The sequence below is a fragment of the Zonotrichia albicollis genome, chromosome 15 (genome assembly GCF_047830755.1).
Source record: "Zonotrichia albicollis isolate bZonAlb1 chromosome 15, bZonAlb1.hap1, whole genome shotgun sequence".
In the NCBI taxonomy this organism is placed as follows: domain Eukaryota; kingdom Metazoa; phylum Chordata; class Aves; order Passeriformes; family Passerellidae; genus Zonotrichia; species Zonotrichia albicollis.
The window spans coordinates 9630463-9648200 of NC_133833.1; the positions used below are offsets into that span (position 1 = coordinate 9630463).

The window sequence follows — 17738 nt, forward strand, 5'->3', positions numbered from 1 at the left end:
CAGAGTTCAGAACTTTTTTTTCCATTCATTGCAAGTATCTTTTACTCCAGGATGAATGCTACAAGTTACCCAATGCAAAGGTCTTGTTCTCTGTCCTGGACTACCACAGAGTCTAAATCTGAACTTTCACAGTGAATCCTTCATATTCACTGTGGAAGTCATGTTTGGGCTTTCTTAATCAGGGCAGCCATGCAAGGACAGACACAGGATCACAGAATCATTTAGGTTGGAAAAGACTTTATAGAGCCACTAACCCAGCACTGCCAAGGCCACCATTAAACACTGAGGGTAATGTCTTTGAAAACAGGACATGGTCACCAGTTAGCCCTTGGGCTGAAATCCCGGTTGGACTGAGCTCCAGTGCTGGATAAGGACCAGAGGGAGCTGAGGTAATGCTGGAGATGCAAAAAATCCAGGAAAAGTAAGCAAATAAAAGTCTGTCTCCTCTTGTAGCTGCGCTCGTTACGTGCAGCACGCTGTCAGAGCCCAACACCTTGGAAAATGCCCTTTTTGGTGAACACAACAGGAAGTCCTCCTATGTGTTGGAGAAGAGAGAGGGGAAGCTGCTTGGAAGAGCTGCACAGCAGCAAGGAGCACACACAGACACACAGACACACAGACACTCTGCCTTCTACACACACTCTGCCTTCGACGCAGCCTCCTCGCCTCGAGCGTCTCGTGCTGTTTCCTACATGCCCAGTTTCGCCCATGGCTGCCTTTAAATCCAAACTGACTTCATCCTGGTGGTGGAATGTTAGGTAGATAAATCCACAAAAGAAACCAGGACTAACAGCACTCCAGAACAGGGTCAGTTTGGGAACTGAGCAGGACAGACAGCTCTCCAGGGGCTAGGAGCTGGCCAGCCAGTTTTCAGTAGTCTCATTGGGATGTCTACAGATGATTTGCTGTGTGACTTTTGACAAGTCATGTAGGGTCCCTGGACTCAACTCACTGGTGCCTTCCACTTTGGTAATGATTTTGCTCAGGCAGAATGAGCACAAAGCTATGGCTGGCTTTGGTGAGGGAGGCACAGACAAAGACAGTGGCTCTGATAAACCTATCCCAGACCCTTCCTGGCTGCTCCAAGGGCATTGAGAACCCTGGGCAAGTCCTGTGTTTTGCATCCCTGCTCTGAGGAGGAAACCCATGAAGCGGAAAAGCAAACAGACCGATGGAGACGCTGCTTTACATCTGCCTTTCCCACAAAGGTTTGCTCATGCAAATAAAAACCAAGAGGCACGCAGGTTTGCATTTGAGAATGAATGAAAACCCTAATTCCTGGTGCTTAACAGGTGTAGATTTACTGCATTCAGTGGGGTACTGGGAATGTAATCCCCCTTCCCAGCACAAACTGGTGTGGAACATTCCTGTCCTGCAGCATGGCCATGGCTTATGTGGTTTTCCCATCAAGAGCAGCAGTGGGCTGGTTCCTGCTTAGTTAAACACATGTTTGGAGCTCTGAGCTCTTTCTATTCTCAGCCATGAAATGAGATGAAGAAGAGCTTTTCAGTGATATTTCTAAAATTAGCTATGGTTTAGCTTATTTAAGAGCCACAAAGCCTAAATGAGGGATATGCAGTTCTACGTGTACATTCTAACATGACACTGGAGCAGAACAATCTCAATGTTGAGCAGTTTTGAAAACCTCAACTCAAGCATTTCTTCTGCTCAAAGTAGGGCAGATCTTTCTTTCCCATTTGCCTCATGCCTGATCCAAAGCACAGCACCATTCAGCGGCCAGCCTGGCTGACTGATGACTGTGAACAATGGCAGGAGACAAGGGATTGGAAGGTTTGATTTTTAAGGTCCCTTCCAACTCAAACCATTCTGAGATTCAACAGTCCAGGTGTAACCTGGTGGTACAACAAGACTTGCAGCTCAATTATTCAGTTTTTCCACCAGTTCAGATGGCAAACAACATGCTGCACCAGTAAGAAGAGCTGCATTCCCCATGACCCTTCTACATTTCCCCCTGCCTCACTCAAAAACTACTCTACTCTCTAAAGCCATAAAGATCTGGTGGGGAAGGATGGCCAGCAAGGAGACAAAAATTTCTGCAAGGGGCTATTTATCCCCCTACCCACTTCCTCCATTAGGGAGTTTGTTACAGGAACCCATGTCCCAAAATTAAGGGAAGAAGGAAATGCTGCACAAAAATATGGAGAAATAGAGAAAAACTCCATGTTGATCCTGGTTCAAAGGCTGCAGCAGCCAATGGTTGTGGCCCATGGCCAGGACTGCAGCTCCTGGTCTCCCCCAGCTGCACTGTGAAACCATACCTGGCTTACAGAAATCCACATGCCAGAGAAACAGGATCAATTCCCCATTTTTTGCAAAGTCTAGATTGTGTTCCTGCAAATCAGCTGCAGCACATGAACCTTGAAGAGGCTTTTCAAAGCCAGGACTTAGCAACAGACAATGTTTCATGCCATAAAGTTGCCCTGATGCAAATATTTTGTCCAAGGAGGATTGAAGTGACACGGGGCAGTGGTTTGGTGCTCCCTCAGAAGGTCCCCTGGGAGGACAGAGAGTGCCGCTGCTCAGGACATCACAGGAGCTGTGCTGTGGTTTGGTAAAGCATCTCATTTTGTCTCGGGTTTCAACACAGCCCAGAGCTGCAGTGACAGAGCTGCTCGCTACCCAACCACCAAAAATAACGCTGCTGGTGCCAAACATCATGGCCCCAACACCAATGTGTCACCTCCTGTCCTTCAGCAGCCATGGGGGGACCTGAAGGGGCTCCAGGGACAGCTTTGCCTCACCTCTTCCAGCACAGCCCCTTGAGGACAGGTTGGGGAATGATCTGTGCAGCCATGGCCTTGTGCAGAAATGAGGAGACACATTTACAGCAACTGCAGAATGGCATTTCCAGAAGGGATGGAGCAGCAGGATGGGGTTTGCAAGCCTGAAGGACTTTTCCTCCTCTCTCAAATTTGCTAAATTGCAGCTCTGCTGAGTGCTCAGCTCCCATGTGAGCACTGCCCCCTCCTGCCCTGTGTGCTGGGCCAGGCACTGATGCTGCAGTGCATTCCTCTCCCAGGACCAACCATCCCACCAACCGCCCTGAAAATGACTGAAAAACCCAATGCTACGAGGGAAGAAGATCCCTCCTTGAAGCCAAGATGTGACTTTAATAACCAGAGGTAATTGGAGGAGCAAAGAGAAAAGACAGTAGCATTAATTACTAAGAAAGATTAACTGTTGGCAATGCAAAATTAGATCTCCCCAGTCAAGCCTGGGTGGGTGATTGTGATGGGATCTTAAGGCCAGACAGAAATCTGTCTGTCCTCTGAGCACATGCAAACCCAGTGGATATTGCATAGAAGGATCACCCTCACCACTGGGGTTTCAGTGTATTTGGGCTCCAAGGGGCCTGATCAGGCTCAGCATCCTTTGCCTTTGCTCCCAATCTCCATCACACATGCTCTGGCCACACGAAGCAGTGGGGTTATACAAGTTGATCAGAACTATGAATGATTTTAATCAAAATGTGGGGTTTTCACTAGAGAATGGTATGAGATTATAATCAAACATTTTCTGGAAAGCACCTTGTGTTAGCAAGTATTTTAATTAATGTTTTAAAAACTTATCTATTTAGTCATGACATGCTAAAAATGAGTAGTTTTACTTTGCTGGTTTGATGGAGAGTTTTTCAGTTAAACTTTAAAGCTAACCTTAAAAAAATGTAGCATAGAAGGCCAAAAGTCAAAATTTGAGTGAAATGATCAAACTAGAAAATTTCCATGGCTGATAAAACTCTTTGACTTTTAAACTCTGAAAATATTGTAGGAAAAAAAAAGATTTTTTTTCTTTTTTTTTGCTTGGATCAGTTTAGGAAAAGAAGCAAATGAAAAAAAAAAGAGGATGTTTTGTAACCTGTGAGAAGTATTCCTTGCTACAACTGAACACAGCTGTTAAAAGCAGAGGTGGTCACACCACACTGCCTGGGGGCTGCTGAGGATCCCAACATCCCACCAGTGCTGGGCTCCACTGCTGCTTTTATGGATGGGAATGACTTTAAGTAATTTTCTAGTAGAAGACAATTCAGAACTAAAATAAAGCAGTTCAACTCTACTGCCCCTTCCAATAGTGAAAAATGTTAAATTTCATACTGTAAAATTTCCTTTGGGGAAGTGACTTCAGGAAGTGCTGTGCTCCCCATGGAGGATACCGGAGTGCTGCCTGCCTTGCACAAACCACAGCTCCCAGAACATCAGCCAACATCCCAAGAGCTCAAACTGCTGGAAAACCCTGCACTGGGGGAGCCACTGTCCATCCATGGGTGCACAGGAGCCTGCAGGGAGAGGAAGGTCCCCTCTGTGACCCTTGGAGCTGGTGGCCCCATCCATGACCCTGAGGAGAAGCTGGAGCAGGCTGCAGGGAGCAGGAGCAGCAAGAGCAGCAGGAGCTGGTGGATCCACGACCCTGGCTGTGCTGAGGAAGGCTGGAGCAGGCTGCAGGGAGCAGGAGCAGCAGGAGCAGCAGGAGCAGCAGGAGCAGCAGGAGCAGCAGGAGCAGCAGGAGCTGGTGGCCAGGGTGAGCACTGTGGTTTCCAGCCTCGCTGGGGAACCGAGCCGCAGTCAAGTGAAATTACTCACATCACTTTCAAATTTTCCCACGTTGCCAGCCCCAAAGACAGAGAAATGAAGAGCTGTGGGCCAGCCCAGAAGTGGCCTGTGTCTAGCAAAGGGCCTGGCCAAGGGAAGGGAGATGGGGCTGGCAGCTGTGCCATGCTGGTGGCCATCACCACCATGGCAGAGGGGGGTTTGGCAGTTCCAGAGCCCTGTATCACTGGCTGAGCTCCGTGTCTGGCTGCTGGGAGCATCCCCCAAGACTGTTCTCAGCTCAGATGTCAGGCTGAGCTCTGAGCAGGTCCCTGTGCTCCCTTGCCCTGCGTGGGTGCCTGGGTGCAGCACAGGAGCTTCAGGCTGCAGTCCAGCCCCGAGTTGCCCCATCCGTGTTTGCTTTGACATCACTTCTCAGAGAGAGTGAGATGAGTCGATGTGCTGGCTGTGAAAAACAAAACCTACCAAGGTTTGCTGCTGCTGATTCAATGAGGAATTAATTCCTCTTTGCTGCAAAATTAGTCATCGTGCCACAGAAAGAGGTATAAGGTCAGGCAGGCTGCACCAAGCATGCATTGCTGCTGGGGAAGCTACCTGTGACCAGGGGCACTGTGCCTTTTGCTCTTTATCCTCCAATCAATCCAAATTAGCAAATCATCAGGGATATATCAGGGACATGAGTCCAGCTTGGATGAGGCCCTGGGCAGCCTGGTCCAGCGGAAGGTGTCTCTGCCCATGGCAGGTGTGTTAGAACTGGATGATCTCTAAGGTTCCTTCCAACCCAAACCACCCTGTGACTGATGATTAAGGACATTATTAGGCACATCCCACAGCACCAGATGCCAGGATGGCTTCCAGGGGAAGGATGTCACTTGGGGCACTGGGGATCCACCAGAGCCCATGACTCAAAGCCAGCTCTGCATACTCTAAGTTCTGGTAACACGTCCCAGCTCAGGGCCCCAGACTGTCAGCAGACACCTTGGCCCCTCATTTCCCCGTGGTGCTACAGCAGGAGATGCTGTGATGAAATCCCCCCACTGCAAGCCATTTGTGGCACTGGCTGTGATCAGAGAACCCCCTCAGGACCCACTGGAGGCTGTTGGTGGCGCTGGCTGCGATCAGAGATCCCCTCAGGACCCACTGCAGACTGTTTGTGGCGCTGGCTGTGATGAAGGATCCCCTCAGGACCCACTGGAGGCTGTTTGTGGCACTGGCTGTGATAGAATATCCCCCCCAGGATCCACTGCAGGCTGTTTGTGGCACTGGCTGTGATCAGAGATCCCCTCAGGACCCACTGCAGGCCCTTTGTGGCGCTGGCTGCACGCGCCGGGCCCGGAGCCCTCACAGCCCACAGGCAAAGGCAGCACTGACTCATTTCTCAGCTCAGCACACTTTTTTCTCTTTTCTCACTTTTGCTGCAGTCCCAGCGCCCCAGCCCGCTGCCACAGAGGAAACAGGGAAAGTTAAATTCACCCATGCTCAGGCACTGCCCTCACCCAGCCCTGCACCCCTCCAGCAGAGACACGTTTTGGCTGCAGCTGCAGCAGCATCTTCCTGGCCACTGCCCAGGTCAATCAGTTTGGCTGTGGCACAGAGAGATAAATCTGGTTCTTATCCTCAGCACAACCAAAGGTTCCTCCACAGACCCCATTCCCAAGACCAGAAGAGTCCCACTGCCCTGTGCACCCCACCTCTGGCTGGCCCTGACATGCTTATGAGCAGCAGTCGGATGGAGAAGAAAGGAATAATTTCCAGTTATTAATTCTTGTATCAACTCTGCATATGAATTGCAACAAGGAGCTGATTGGTTTAAGAGACATATCACACATACAGGCAAATGCTGTCTTGGCTCAGGTTTTTATCCAAACATTGTCCTCACTCTGGTTTTTACCCCTGCACTATACATTTTGTGGTTGATGGAGCATTAATTCTCTCAACTATTCCCTTTCTCCCTGATTTCTTTCAGGTTCTTTAAAATCCAGCTCTGCTTTGTAAATGCTGATGAGGCACCTGGGTAGCCCTGATCTTCTTTGCACATTCCAGGGGATGTGCTTGCCTCAGTGGCCAAACTCATCTCCCTTGATCCTGATTCCCTTGTGAGTGGGATGTGCATCAGAGAACAACTTCCCTGGCATTTCACACCTCCTGTGTCCCAGCTCTCAGATGGGTGACCAAGTTTCAGACAGGTTGGGGACAAATCACAGAATCACAGAACAGTTTGGCTTGGAAGGGACCTTAAAGATAATACAGTTACAACTGCCTGCCACAGGCAAATAGACACCACCCACTAGCCCATGCTGCTCAGGACCCCATCCAACCTGCCCTTGAACACTTACAGCAATGGGGGAAATACAGGGAAAGAACTTAAAAACCTTCTAAAATTTCTCAGTGCTGCTGCTGGTTTCTGGTTTTAAGCAATAATGGTTATTATTTTTCAGTCAAACTCTGCAGGGGAAATAAGCTGAGTTTTTCACCATTTACGGGCACAGGAAGAGCTGTTTCACTTCTCAAGTATTTATCTTCTAAGAGAAAGATGTAGGTGGTTCTTCCTGAAAATTTAAAAATTAAAAAAGGCATGGAAAAATAAAGATGAAAAGTCCCTCTCAGAGGTTGCTCTCTTAGGGTGACAGAGGGCAAGTGTGGAGGCAGCTACACCACATACCAGAGAGTTGGAAGCCTCAAAAAAATGAAATTTAGACATCACTACACAATGTTTACAGTTTCACTCAACAGAACAGCCACCCCACTTCAGATGCCTCCTCAAACCTGCAGAAAATGTCCCCATGCAATTCTTGCCTTGCTTGGGAAATGCTCCTGCTGTGATGTTCAAAGCATCTGCTCAGGAGGGAACAGCAACACCCCTCCAGTCCCAGTGTGCCACAGACACAAAAGGCAGAGGTGCCATTTGGCTTCATGAAACCAAACTGCTGGGGCAATATAACCCAGAGGCTGTACTGCAACACCAAATCCTTGCTATTGCCCAAAAATTGCCCAAAAAAACCAGGGCAATTTCATTCTGGGGCTGCATCAACCCCCAGCTTGTTCTGAAACATCCATCCCTGGTTATTGGCTCTCTGGTGTTCTGGGCTACACAGAAAAAAAAAAATTAAAAATTTCTGTCCCCATCATGCCCTGTGGTTCTGAGAATTTGAATCAGAACTTGCAAACCCTGGAGTTACCGGTAATGCTTGAGGCTGTGAATGCAAAGGCTCCCATTTGACCTGTGGAGGCTGATAGTATCTGACCTCCTTTATTTCACTCCACTTCTCAAAGGCAAGCAGCTGGTTCAGTACCCAGAATTAATGAGGAGAATGTCCAAGAGGGCAAGGGAGGAAAGCAAAACAAAAATGTGTCACAGAGGCAAGGCTTGCCCTGTGGGCAGGCTTGAGACATTTCCCAAAGGAGCAGGGGAGTCACTCTCCACTGCCTGGCAGTACCAGGGCCAGCCAAACCTCAGGGTGCAAAGGTTTGGTGAAACACTGATGGTCTGCACTGTGAGAGCCATGTTGTGATCCCTGCTGGTGCTCGTTTCAAGGATTTTCTCCTACTTTGAAAAGTTGTTTGCAAACCCCAACCCCAGTTTGTGCTGGATCTAAACTGAGCAGGCTTTGGCATCTGGCTTTCACGTCCCTAGATATTGGGAAGAAATTATTCTCTCTGAGGGTGGTGAGGCACTGGCACCAGTATCCCAGAGAAATTGTGGCTGCCCCATGCCCCAGAAATGTTCCAGGCCAGGTTGGATGGGGCTTGCAGCAACCTGGTCTAGTGGGTGGTGCCCCTGCCCATGGCAGTGGAGGTGGAATGAGATGGCCTTTAAGATCCCTTCCAGCCCAAACCATTCTGTGATTCTAAGATTCTCCTCTCCAGGGATGTGCTTGCAGCAGCAGATGGAAAAACCTGCAAGATTTCTGGGGCCATCTGCCAGCAACAAGAACCCTCCAGGTGCCAGTGTTGTGCAGTTTTCTGGAGGCAAATGTTTGCTTGGAGAATCCCTGGGTGTGAGGAGAGGGGTCCTGGCTGCTGGCTGTGTTTTTCCTTTCCATTTATAACAAATACAAAACCAGCCCATGTACTTGAAAGTGTGTGGGGGAGTTTACAAAACACAACCCCTCAAAAACAGTGATGTGATTTAAGATGTTTCGATTAACCAAACATCAGAGGGGTGAAACCTGCTCCTCCACATCACAGCAGTGCCAGGATGCAAGGCCACCATGGGTGACACTAGACCGCTGGTGCCATCCCTGTCACACAAATACCACAGGACATTTGCTCCTTGTCTATAGGCTTGGGAAGAGACAGTTGTCAGCTTCTCCTGGCAAGCACTAGAGTCCCTATTTTCTTTTCACCTTTTTCCTCTCTCTCTCCTCATTTTTTAAATCTATTAGTCTCACAGCTCATCTTCAGGGGAGATCTCACTATCTGACAACATCACTGGCTGAAAGAAACAGACCCAAGTTTCTCACACCATCTGAAATCCCCAATTTGCTGACAATGCTGTGAAAAAATAACAGTAATGATGGGAATAAAAAATAAAAATAAAAATTAAAATGGTACTGTAATGCTGCTGACTTGTCCAGAGGGAGCTTTCTCCTATGGTGGTGATGGGCAAGGCCACACATTCACCGTGTGAGATGACACCAAGGGAAGGTGTTTTACCATGTCAAATGTGGCCATGTCCAAGCCCATGCCACAATCCAGTAACAGACAAGTCAAAACAACCAGGGATGACGATATGTAAGATTATCATCCTCCTTGAGTGCACATTTCTCTACTCTGGCGAAATCCCCTCAAATTTATATAAATGTCAAGCTCATTTCCAACATGGATGGCCAGGAAGGAATGAACCACGGCTGCTCTGAGCCTTCCCCAGGGTCTGTCCCTCTAGAGCATCACTCCAGCCCAGTGTGGGGATGGATGCCAGTCCCTCCCCAGCAGTGGTGCTGCCAACCATCCCTCCCCACAGGGACCCCAAACCCCGCCGGTGACGCTGGCAAGGAGAGAGGCGAGCTGCCCGCTGCCACCCCCACATTATCCTAATCTGACTCACATTTAGCTCCCAGTTTTCAGATAAATGGCTCTGTGGGGGCCATGGAGGGAAGATAATCCCCCTCTGGAGCCAAAGGGATGCTCTGTGGACACCCTGCAGCAGCGAGGCGATAGCAGCTTTCCTTGTTGCTCACTTTCAAGGGTGACATGTTTACAAAGAATGCTACAGCCGCTAATCCTGGATGATACCCTGTGTCTGCCTGGGAGAAATCCTAATTTTCTCGATAGGAGGAATTAGTTCCTTTAATGCTTAATACCCTTTTTTTCCTCTGAAAGCAAGCAAGCATTATTGTGCAGAGCGGAATAAACATTTTAATTAAAATGTGGAATTTATCTTCCAGTCAAATTCGTACGAGCCCCCGATGACACGTCAAACTCTGCTCTCCCATTTTGAATCTTCCTCTGATCTCTTAATGCGAGCAGCTGAATTAAAACCTGGGCTTGGTGGATTTGCATATAATTAGAGAGCAAGGGAAATTAATAGGGAATTGAATGGGTTTCTCCTCTGCCCATCTGATGTTTTTACCAGATTAAAAAGAGTTGATTTTTTTTAATGACTGCAAAAACATATTAAATATTATTTAACCTTTTTTTTTTGTCAGGGAGAGGGAAGCAGACAGACTAAAGAAACAAACTTATACATATGATAATGAACAACTCCTATCGTGGGAAGCAAATATCATTGTAATTAGGATTAGAAAGGAATCCTAATTAATCTTGTCCTGCCACTTGACTTCTAGAAGTTCCTTAAATGTTACCTCCTATGAGATGTAAAACAAGGAGCAGTTTAAATGCTCGACAGCTAATCCTGGTAGCCTTAGCAGCACGGGGAAGAGGCTCCTGGATGAAATTTAGGATGGAGAGGTCTGACCCTGTGAGCTGGACTCAGACTGAAGGGGAACATACAGCTTTGCTGCCTCAATCTCCTAATTGCTCACAACAAGCCAGGAAATGATTTAGCAAACCAGGAGAGATGTGATGCACTAAGCACCACAGGAACGCCTGACTCCATACAAAGTGTCCTTACAGATCTTTTCCCATTAAAATAAAAAAATTGTCTATTCAGAAATACTTCTGGGGCTCATTTTCAGAACTGAAGTTCAGGTCCGGGATGGGAATATATGAGGTAACTCTGGTGCTGTGCATCCCCACCCCATGCCTTGATTTCATCTCCTCCACACTCGTGATGATAAAGATTACCCACTGTGCTGGTACTAAGTCATACATATTTTAACTCAGCTCTTGTCATGTGTCATCAAATCCTGTTTTTCAGGTATTGAGATTCATAGATTTAATTGCACAAGATTTTACTACAGTAGTGGATGGTCATGAGATTATTTTCATCTTTGTGTCTCAGTATGGAAAGCAGCTTGGAGAGAGCTGGTTTCCAAACTTCAGGGCCTGGATGAAAGTCTCATTTTCCAGCTACAGCCAAATACAGTAGGAGGTGCCATAATGGGAGATTATGACTTGGCCTATTAATAAACGCAGCAAACTTTGTTTTTTATGCTAAAATAATAAATGAATCCTGCTATGGCTAGGCTGGCTTCTCAACATATTTTTACCAAGTGTTCCCACCAGTTATTGGCTATGGTGTTATGAAAGTGACTGTCAGCAATGGCCCAGGGAAAATCTGGTTAGGTCAGATGGGAAAAATTGTCACTTCAGAACTAGAGACCACCCAAAATGTTCCCAGTCTTGGATTCCATTTTAACACTGGCTAATCATCCTTTCACAAGGCAGGACTGATGAAAGACTTCACACCAAAAAAATAAGAAGTCAAAATTTCATATGGTTTTGATGAGAAAAATAATTGATGAAACTTTTCTCTTTCAGCTTGGTTTTGCTTTGAGTTTGGGGTTCATGGGAATACAAGCAGCAACAGGAGCAAACCTGTGAGGGCTTGGTAGGGTTCTAATGATGCAGTTCTTCCTGGGGAGCTTATCACCTGCTCCAGGACTGCACTGGGCCAGGAATTTTAAGCCACATTATTTACTTTTCTCAGAAAATCCACAACTCTTCATAGGCTGCACCAAACTTCACCACAGTTTTGCTGGGAGAAGTTTCAGTGCATGACAGAGTCCTGGTGGATGCACTCACCTTCCCAGGAGGCAGAAGACCCAGATATAAGCCATATTCATCCCAAACCTTTCTTTGATTCTCATCTCTGGTGACATTTGCAGGAGAAATCTGCTGGGCTGTCCCCCTGGCTGACCACAGAGAGGGTCCTGGTGGCCAGACCCTGGCTGGGGAGAGCAGCCCCAGGGAAGTGTCTGCTCCCATCACCCCAGAGTGAGCTATCACCATTGCACAGAGGTGGAGAAGGGCAGAAATGTTCAAGTACCAACTCTGCTGGCTGAGGTCAGACTTGTTTTCCAACACAGCCTGCCCTGGGAGCTCGCCCTGCCCTGAGGTCAGCCGCGACACGGCGCTCCATGGAAAAGGTTTTCCAGAAAAGTTAAACAAAGCAGAACTGAGCAAACAGAAGGGTGTGTATGGAGTCAGTCCCACGGGAGGCAGGGACCAGGGTGGCTGATATGCAAGCAGCTGCTCTGTCCCAGCACATCCCAGTACGTCATAGGTGCCAGGTCTGCCTGCACCAGCAGCCCCCCGTGATGCCACCACAGTGCCACTAAAATGCCAACTGCTTCCATGAAATGCAAACAGATCCACAACTGCCCCAGTATTTGCACCCATCTAGATGAAAAGAAGAAAAAAATTTCAAGAAGGAAGAATGGATGATAACATGAAGCTTCTGGCATAGATTTTTTCCCAACCAGAGAATTGACTAACTCAACCAGCACCAGAGATCAGCTATTTAACTGCAGGTCATTTTGTAACACAGATTTTTTTTTTTTTAAACTTGTCATGGTCTCTGATCTATTACAGTAACTGACAGCTGTATTTGCTGAACGATGGAACAGAGATTACAGAGAACATTGATTATACTAAAAAAACCCAAACCATCTACCACACTGGTATGCATACAATCTCCACATGCCCATAGTGACATTTTTAAGCTTAGGTATTATTTAGAGCTTGAGCAGGAAGTCCATGTGTCCCATATCTGCTTTTGAAAGAATCTGGGAATAAAAAACTTTTCTTGCCACCAGGACAATGATACTCAGGCAAAAGAGTCCCTCTTCAGGACACTGTCACATGATTAAATCCTACATTAGTATTGCATTTTTTATAGTAAAAGTTCTTTTCATTACTCATGGATTGTACATTTGCTGAAAAAAAACAATTAAAACACTATTGCCATTGGGTTAGGATTTACATTCTTCCCAGTGAAGTTTGCAATTAAAAAATAAGCCCATCTATCTTCTGGCCATCATCTAAGCTCCTTAGAAATCAAAAGGTAAAAATCCTATGGATTACAGAGAATTACACTTTTTTATAACTCTCAGTTTTAAGTGAGGTGCTTCACAGATAAAGAAATTTCTTCTTAAAACACATGCATCTTCCCTTTAATTCTCTGTCTAGCTTTCTCCTATATTTCAGGACATAAAGCAACTTGGGACTTTCTGAAGAAATAAATCCTCAGGCATGAGCTGAGACCCAGCTGATGGGATTCATAAGGAAACACCATCTCAGAACAGGTGACTCTGTGTGTCCCCAGCTGAAGTGTTTGGGGCACCTCCAAACACTTTTAGCAAAAGATTAACAATTTAGATTCATGGAACTGAAAGTAAGATACAGCCTGTGCCAAAGTCAATGAAGTTTCCCCACTGATTTATCTCATCTAAGGCCAAGAACACAACATTATCTCCAGCACTGGCAGGTGTTCATTCGGGTCTTGAATCATTTAGGTTGGAAAAGCCTCCTAAGATCATCGAGTCCAAATATTAACCCAGCACTGCCAAGGCCACCACTAAACCATGTCCCCAAGTGCTACATTTACATGTTAAATCCCTCCAGGGATGGTGGCTCCACCCTGAGTGCCTTGGGCAGCCTCTTCCAGGGCTTGACAAGCATTTTGGTGGATATTTTTTCCCAATATTAAATATAACTTTACCTTCCACAACTTGAGGCTGCTTCCTCTTGTCCTATCCCTTGTTTATTGGCAGAAGAGATGGATCCCTACCTGGCTCCACCCTCTTGTCAGGGAGTTGTAGAATGCAAGAAGGTGCCTCCTTTTGCCCAGGATCAGTCCCCTAGCCCCTCTCCTCATCAGACTTGTGCTCTGGACCCTTCCCCACTCCACTGCCCTTTTCTGCAAACTCTCCAGCATTTCAATGTCTGTCTTGGAGTGAGGAGCCCAAAACTCAACACAAAACAGAATCTGAGGTGCAGCCTCATCAGTGACTGTAGAAGAGCCAGAGTTTCCCACAGACTGTAGAAGTAGGAAGAGCCAGAGCTTCCCACAAGATAAATACTTGTTCATTGTGTTGCAAGGAGACCAGCCATAAAACCCTGCCTTTAGTCCATCTCTCTTATCATCACATCCATCTGCCTTGGCTTGACTGTCTTTTATATGTACAAGGCTATATTTGGATCAGCAGTTTAACAGAAATTGCATTTCTCAACTGTGAAGTGTATTTTAGGGTAGAGAATTGTTATCTCCTGAATCTGAAAAAGATGGAACTCAGCAGACTCAGTTCTGCTTGTGGTCTTCACCAAGCACACAGTAAATATTGCTTGTAACAGTAAATTTTACATAAAATATTTCTATCGATTTGATGCAAGGGCATAATAATAACTACCAGTGACTGACCAAGGTCTTACAGGCAGCTCAGGCATTTTCTCTACCTGTTTGCTGGCTGACCCCAGAGAAAGAAGGGGAGTGGGGAAATTACTCAGATACAGAGGCTAATGAGAATTTTTCATTATTTTGTCTTTATGACAGCAAAGTTTGCCACTGATTTCAAGAGGAGTATTGTCTGCCACCCTGTAGCCACTAGCACAGAAATCTGTGAGCATTAAAAACTTAGGTTAGCAAGGACATAAATACGTGCACACACACGAATATCCAGGCAAACACGTGCCCAGACATGCATGCCAAGGCTTTCCTGCACCAAGGAATCACAAAATCAAAGGATCTTGGGATGGTTTGGGTGGGAAAGGACCTCAAAGCTCACCTAGTTTCAACCTCTCCTCAGAGAGCCCAGCATGGGAGACAGCACTGGAGCATGGGGTGGATCAGCCCCTCACCAGCCCTCCTCATTAATCCTCAGGCTCGTTAGGTTATCAGGACCCAACTACTCCCACTAAACAAAATCCACATCCATGTTCCATTAAAAAAAAAAAAAGTATTAGTATTTTAAATTACTATAATTTGTGCTTGGGACTAATAAATCTTAATTATTCAGCAGAAAACAAATTGTAGTGTGGGATTTAATTCCTCATGTCTATCTACTACAAATGAGCTACCAGAGATCTAAGAATGAGCTACCTAGCAATCAGCAATTACATGATTTATTTTCTTATTTTCATTCTCCACTGGGTATTATTTGAATACCTGCAGTGCCTCTGTTCTCACCTGACAGGTACCATGCTGTGCTGGCTGCAATGACATCTGCTGGTGGCTACAAACCTTCTCAGCTGGCCTAGGTGACTTTATTCACCATAATAAAAGAAGCAGCTATGTGCTCCTGCACTTTTGGAATTTTTTCCTCCAACTCAGTACAGAGCTATGGAACAGTATTTAGGTGAAAAGGAGTAATTCTGCTACCTCTGAGCAAACTCAAGAGGTAAAGCCCACCCCAGCAGCCCATGGAGCTGCTCTGCAAGTCTCAGTGGTTTCTCCAAAAATCCCATGTGCCAAGGGTATAGAAGGAAGAGGCGGGTTTCACTGGAATGGAAGAGTTTGTGTAATTATAAGTTACAGGATCATGGCAAAATCCAGATCAAAGAAAGGCATTTCCCATGGCAGATCTCCAGCAGTTTCAAGGAAAGAAGATAACCTCAGTTCTGTCTGGGTGGCAAAGCAAGGCATTGGCCACTGCAGCAAAGGACCACACGACTGGAGTACTGCAGGACTCTGAACCCACAAACTGGCAAATATTTCCCTTTTCCTTGCCCTGGGGGTGGGCTGGCACACATTCCCCACATCCCAGCAGGACTGCCACTGCTGGATACTGTCTCCCATGGAGCCCACAAGCTGTTCCATGGAGGAGAGGCAGTGCCACATCATGCCAATGCCAGGTGGGATGGGGCTTGGAGCAAGCTGCTCTAGTGGAAGGTGGTTTTGCCCGTGGCAGGAGAGCTGAAATGAGATGATTTTTAAGATCCCTTGCTACCCAAACCATTTTGTGTTCTGTGACCATGATATGCAAGCAGCTGATCATGGACTGTGGGCTATCAGGGCTGCATGACAGTCCCAGGTGCCCTGAGGTGCCATGCTGCTCATTGGGTGCCCTTTAAAATAATAAGCATCTTTAAAATAATTCTTCATGAGTCTCCTTGAAAGCTATTTATCTTTATGCTAATGGATAATTCAGAATCCTAGTTCCCTTTGTAATGGGATTCCTACTACCAAACCTGAGGTGTGAGGAGACTCACCACCAAAGCCAATGCATTTCAAAATCCAGAGGCATGCTGCAGATGCCAATAGGTAAAAGAATTTGCCATAAACAATCCATAAACAAATGTGCCAGCACTCATCTTTCTGCTGAGACTGAATTCCTTGTGCTCCTGCACCATAGACTTGAACTCTGATTACAACAGCCCTGCCCCAGCCCTGCCCCAGCCAGGGTAAGGGCACATTGGGAAGCATTTACAGTCATCTCTGCTGCCTGGGATTTTTTCTTAGAAGGTACATTACTAGAAGAGAAATGCTGCAAAATAATTTTAAAAATTTCAAAGAAGAAGTTATTGCCCTGAGTAGAAAGAAGAGAGCATAGCCTGATACCACAACTACTTTACATAAGGGAACTACTTCTCATCACCACTTACACCTGATGGGATCTCTATTCTGTCATATTGAAACAAGGTGAGAGTTAATTTAAATTCTGGAGATAGTCTCTTAATGATTTTAGCAGGAGGGGGCTAGAGTCAGATTCCTTGCAGGGAGAAACCTCCAAGCCCAGCAGCCATCCCATGCCACAGCACAACCCAGCCACAGTCTGAGGGCTTCCAGGCAATGCAAAAAGTGAAATGATGGGTGAGATCAGGGCAGGATGGAGACTGAGGGACATGAAAAGGCTGCTAAATTTTTCATGTCACCAAAGAGTACCAGTCTATGAGCTTAAAAGCTTTGAAGAGTCTGATTTGTAAAATTGAAAGAAACGAAAATAAAATAATTAAATAAGTCAGATGGCAGCTAACAGACTGCTCACCTAGCATTTTCCCATCTCGGGCAGGAGCTCTGATTAATGCTAATTAGCTTATCTTCACATTAGATCCTGATGATTCATCACTTACTACCCCAGGAATTATGACGCACTGGGGAGAGATATATTTGTAGATTCCATGGGTGTATGCCATGTCTGGAACACTTAAATGATTTTGGCATGAAAAGGGACCAACCACAAGCCCAGCTAATCAAACCAGCATTTCTCAACCTACACCTTCCAGTAGTTATAAAAAAGATTCAGAGCAAAGACAAGACTATGGCACTGAAGACAAATTTATCTGCCTCATCAGTGGTGTAGAATCCTTGCAGAACAAAGGGCTTTATCGGCAACCTGCCAGCAGCCTGTGGCTGCTCCTCGTTTGCATATAAATTTAAAAAGAATTTTAATAAGTGTTAAATGCACACGATTATTTCTTATTTATAGCTGAAAGTAGGTGTATGCAGCACTTTATAAAACACAGAGAAAAGAAAAAGTACCTTTGGAAGTCTGAATGGAAATCAACAGAAAACCCTGTGACTGCTTCACTGAACTAACTTTGGGATATGCGGCTTTGCTCCCCTGTGGCCACAGGCACAGTGGGGCCAGCTTGGAATTCCAGCCTCCTCCTTTCACATGTGATGCATCAAATGAGAAAAGATGTGCTCACAGCTGTGTGCTCCTCCCTGGAGAGGTGCACAGATGGCCAGCTGTCCCCGTGCCACCGGGTGACTGTCACTCAGCACGGGGCTGCAATGGAGCAGCTCATCCTCACACAGCTTTGGCAGGGGTGGTCTGCAACACAGGGGGAGGCATTTGGGATGGACTTTGGCCTCAAGTTGCTTTGCATTCA

The 17738-nt window shown here is 46.4% G+C and overlaps 1 protein-coding gene across 6 annotated transcripts in view; it reads right to left on the reverse strand.

Moving 5' to 3' along the window:
• Positions 1-17738, reverse strand: part of TCF7 (transcription factor 7) — a 72038-nt gene that overhangs the window by 21835 nt on the left and 32465 nt on the right. The gene's annotated exons all lie outside the window — the stretch shown is intronic.